Here is a 5,057-nt window from a genome sequence, read left to right on the forward strand (position 1 = left end):
AACAATATCCTTCAGGAGAAAGACAAGTGGAAGACAAAGATTAAGCAAGAGAAAAAAATGACTTATTTTAAGAAAATTATTTATTAAAAATTAATAGGAAATGTATCTGATCATACTTGAGTAAATATGTTTTCTCATTGACTTAAGCACATTAGTTGTACCAGATCGTTCATAAATTTATGCCATAAGATTTTGACTTGAAGAAAACACTTGTGTTATGATTACACAAAAATTACTGTTTCCATTTGTTAATAAATTTTTTCCTGGTAGTTGTGGATTTTAGTATTTTTTTTACATTTGTTTTTAAGTTTCTGCTTCTGTACTTCCCCCTGAATGTTTATGAAAAACTGCTATACTTATAAAAGGTTGCATGATTTTTATTTTCTCTGTGCACTCAGTTTGTGTATTATTGTATCACATGACATTTTGAATCAAACAATGCTAGCACGAAGCTGCCATCAGCAGCTGATGCTAAAAAATATTCATTATAACACTTCTCAGCATGCTAGTGAGAGCACTTCACAGAAACAGAATTTCCAGCCATTGTTCTTTTCTATTTTTGCATATCATACACAAGAAAGAATGCAAAATAAAAGGAGATTTATTAGAAAATGATGTCTTGGTAAAAAGCTGTAAAACAAGTGATTCTTTGTTTGGGAAGGTCATGTGAAATCAGTACTGCACTATAAATAACACCTCAGAGGCCTGTGCCCCTTCTCTCTTCTTTTCCCAAATGACTTTCAAGAGGCATCTTTCCTCAGTCTTTGATTACATTAAGGGGCAAACTATTTACACATCTGGAAATAAATATACCCTCAGCAGAAAACCATGAAATGAGATGTGCACCCTATATTTGCCTAAGAGATAAACTGTTAATATTAAAATGTTGGCACAACAAGTGCAGTATGCATGGTAGCAACAAGGGGAATGGATGTTTTTTATTTTATTTTATTATATTTTTTATTGTTGTTCAATTACAGTTGTCCCCATTTATCCCACATTACTCTTCCCTGCCCTAACCACACCCCACCTCCCGCATTCAATCTTCCCTCCTGTTGTCTTTGTCCACAGGTATAAGGCTTGCTTTTTTTTTTTTTTTTTTTGGTTGTTAAGTAATCTTTAATTGAAATATTTTCCCTTGTAGTTCTTAACTAGCCGGGCACTCCACTGCACTACTGTTAATGTCATCTATGATGTTGTGAGGGTGGCAGCCATCGACATTGCAGCCCACAGACTGGGCCGTCCCCAGGATCTCTTTAATGGTTCCAGAGAGCTCTCTAGCCAAAAATTAGTGCTGCATCTGTAGGACAATGTTGACGATCTCATCAAAAGTGGTATTTCCACTGTGCTTAATGTTTTTTTGCTTCTTTCTGTCTCGTGGTGGTTCTTTGAGGGCTTTGATGATCAGGGCACAGCAGAAGGCACTACTTCAATCTGGGCCTGTCTGTTCTGAATGGTCAGTTTCACCGGGATCTCTAAACCCTTCCAGTCACCTGTCACTTTGTCGATGTCATCACCAACCTTTTTTGGAGACAGGCCCAGGGGGCGGATCCAGGGGGCCAGGGCGGACATGGCACCGACTTTCCTGCCGGTGCACCTCAAGTAAACGACTTTGATCTTGTTGGGGTCGAACTTCCGCGGCATGGTGGAAGCGGCTGGTGTCAGATGAACCCGGATTCTGGACAACCAGAGAAAGTTGCACCTTTGCCTCCTCTGAGCCAAAAGCTGAAAGCTGTAAGGCTTTCTTAAAAGGAAGACAAAATACAAATTTAATAAGCAAGATTTGTCATTTTCTATTTTTGAGAGTGCGGAGTCTGCAACTATCAGCAAATTTAAGTTAATTAATTTTACAAAGTGAATGCTGGGACTAGGTAGCTAACTGATGAGATGCCAGAACATGCCATGGCTAAGAAGAAAAGGCCTTCAGTGGCATTTTTGAACACCTGACCTCTCACTTTCTGGAGAAAGAAACATGGAATCTATTGATGGGGGGGGCAGAGAGGGAGGGGTGGTTACCAGAGATGGGAAGGTGGGGCTAACAAGGGGACTACAATTTTCTGATTCTTTTTCTACTGCCTGTAAAACTGGAGGTGATAATCTTGTTCCCCTTCTTCACTGACTCCAGAGAGAACACTAGCAAAGGGCTGGAACTGGGCAAAGGTAATTTTCATCTCAGCTTGATGAATACATATCAAGTGCTCCTTAAATCCTTGGTTCCTACACAGAGTGTTGTGTCTTCAGTTTAACAGAGTGGGGCAAATGTCACATATATCAATTGGAAAGAAATCAGAGCCATTGCTGTCGACTGCATTCCAAAGAGATGCCAACTCCTTGGCTTTTACCTACCCTGCTGTTCATTACATAAGTTAATTCCACATTTTGAAAACATGTATTCATATAGAGGTGTTTCTTATCCTGCTGTCTCAAACCCATGTTGTAGATGAAGTAATTTTTTTTTGTCTGGTGTATAATGTTTTGCTACCTTTTGACTTGGAAATCACAAAGTCTTATGAAGCCATAAGGGAAAAGCTAAGAATTCATGTTTATTGAGTACTTAGTAGGTGTATGACATCATAGTAACTACTTTTTGCACGAAAACACACAGCAAGGTGATATGGATGTCTCCTTTTAAAATAGTAATCTAGTCTGATCTGTGGAAACTGTTATATTTGAAATTCTAGAAGATAATAACATGAAAGATTTACCCTCAAGAAGAATAATACATTTAAATATCTTTGAAAATTTCCATATTTATTTTGCTCTGGAGTGTGTATTAGGAAATGTTTAACAGGTAAAATTTGACTTCTCTTAAACTCTGTGAGTTTTTGACAATTCATTTAAATTCACAAAAAGCAGCCCTTTTATTAATCATAACAAAGCCCCATAAAATTGGTGCTTCCATTAGTGGAATATGGTTAAGTCATTTTCAGAAATTTATCAGCAAATTTCTGAGAAAAGAATTAAGAATGGGAGGGCTAGTTTAGTACTGATCCCTGCTCTATGTTAAATAACTAAATGCAAGCCAGAGGAATACATTTGCACTGGCTCTCGTTAGCTGGCCATTTTGCAGCATTTGGGATTGGGCAAAAGGGCCCAGGGTCACAAACCAGGCTGTCTCTAAATCGTATAAATGTGAAGTCAACATTCATGTGCTGACTCATTACAGCCACTCTGAAGCATTTCTCTCCTCTTTCAAGTGCTTCCAAGTTCTGTTCAAAGAAGGCTGAATGGGATTCACTTGAGCAAGCAGGAGGGGTTGTGTGGGGTCTTCTAATTCCATACGCAATGTACAAAACCAGAGCATGGGAGGAGACCTGCCCAAGGATATGTTGAATCCTCCTCCCAAGTGCACTGTAGCTATTGGTTCCTGTGTTCTGTCTTTTTTGTTGGCTTCATTCTTAGGATCCCATGTTATTCAGATTATGTCCTTGAAATTCTTTCCTCAGTTTTACCAGTGTAGCTTAATAATCATGTGGGTTTCTTAGTGTAGTAGATGAAGATTATCTGGTTCTTACGTGTTTTATTTCTTAATCTACTTTAATTTATGTTTATGTATTTATTTACTTTGATAAATATATGAAAATTCTTGAGACAGGAATAAATAAGCTCCACTAAGTTTCTCTTAGAAACCTTCCAGACTTTTTTTCCCCAAACTTTCCGAACATGCTAGCAAGTTCCTTTCTCTGCTTTCATGGAGAAATATAAATACAGTTTCTCTCCTATGAAGTTTAAGGTAGAGCCCAGGGTATAAAATGAATAAGGTAGTATTTAAAATTTGTACATTTGAAAATAAGAAAATGTTTAGTTTTATTTATTTATTCTTTATTGTTGTTCAAGTATGGTTGTCTCCATCTTCACCCCAACATGCCCCCCACTCCACCCATCCCTTCCTCCCACCATTGAACCCCTTTGGCTTTGTCCATGTGTCCTTTATGGACGCTCCTTGATGGCCCCTCTCCTATTATCCCCTATCTCCTATTATCCTTCTCCCCTTCCTCTCTGGTTACTATCAGTTTGTGCAAAATACAACCAGAGACATTGAAAATGTTTAGCTTTAAACTTCAATGATAGTTTACATGGGCACAAAGAGAATTTATAAAGTTATTTTGAGTTCTTGGTAGTTAAAAAATTTCAACAGTTTGTAGCTAAAAAGTTAGAGAGTCTATATTAATTACTCATTTTAGCAAATATGTCTTGTTTTGCTTTTAGAGCCATACACAAAATATGCAGCTTAAATAAACATTTTGTTTAATTTTAATGTCTTTGTTTTGATTGCTTAAAAAAACTTTCTGTTAAAGTGATAACAAATAAAAAGAGTAACTTTGTCTTCCAAAATTTTATTGCTTATATACCATATTTGATTTCTGTAACATTGTATGTTCCACTAAAGGACAATTACAAACTATATAGGTTTGCATAGGGCTATGGGGCATATAGCTGTCACCAAGATAGGGTTATTCTCTGCTGCTGATATACCATCTCTGAAGTACAGTTGCTCTGGCAAGGGCGGGTGACAACTGCACAGGGTGAAAGAATTGTGTGATATAAAGAAAGGTGTGGAAGAACAAGGCACTAAAACTACTAGGTAAGGGTGACATGGCCTTGGATCTACCTCAACATTGTACCCCATCACTAGCTCAGACATACTTCAAGATTATAGCTAGGCCTTGTATATGCAAAGGGACATGATGCTACACCAAGGGTGGACTCAGGGACAGCACTAGAATTTAATGGAAAAATTGAGTTAGCAGCAGAAAAAAGTAGATCAGGTCCAGAGAGCCAAAGATGAGATGTTCCTCTGAGCCTTAAGTGTTATTGACTATTGTATCCAGAGGCTGGGCTGGGAAGGGAGCAGGTGTTACAATTTTAATAGTGTGCCATGTGACCTATTTTACTTATTTAACTGAACTTTCTTTTGACAATTAAGTCACTTTCTAAATATCCTGAACTTAATGGGAATTACTTAACCCTTTAAAACTAGCATATTTTGGCCTCATTAGAGTCCTAGTGAAAGAGAGAGAGAGAGAGAGGAAAAAAAAGGGGAGCCAACAAATTCA

At 37.6% G+C, this 5,057-nt stretch overlaps 1 pseudogene; it reads right to left on the reverse strand.

Annotated features, from left to right (window-relative positions):
- Nucleotides 1-1,147: 1,147 nt before the first annotated feature.
- LOC112321466 (large ribosomal subunit protein uL11-like) lies at nucleotides 1,148-1,644 on the reverse strand (annotated as a pseudogene).
- Between the last annotated feature and the right edge of the window lie 3,413 nt (nucleotides 1,645-5,057).

Source organism: Desmodus rotundus, chromosome 13, assembly GCF_022682495.2.
Source record: "Desmodus rotundus isolate HL8 chromosome 13, HLdesRot8A.1, whole genome shotgun sequence".
Lineage (NCBI taxonomy): Eukaryota > Metazoa > Chordata > Mammalia > Chiroptera > Phyllostomidae > Desmodus > Desmodus rotundus.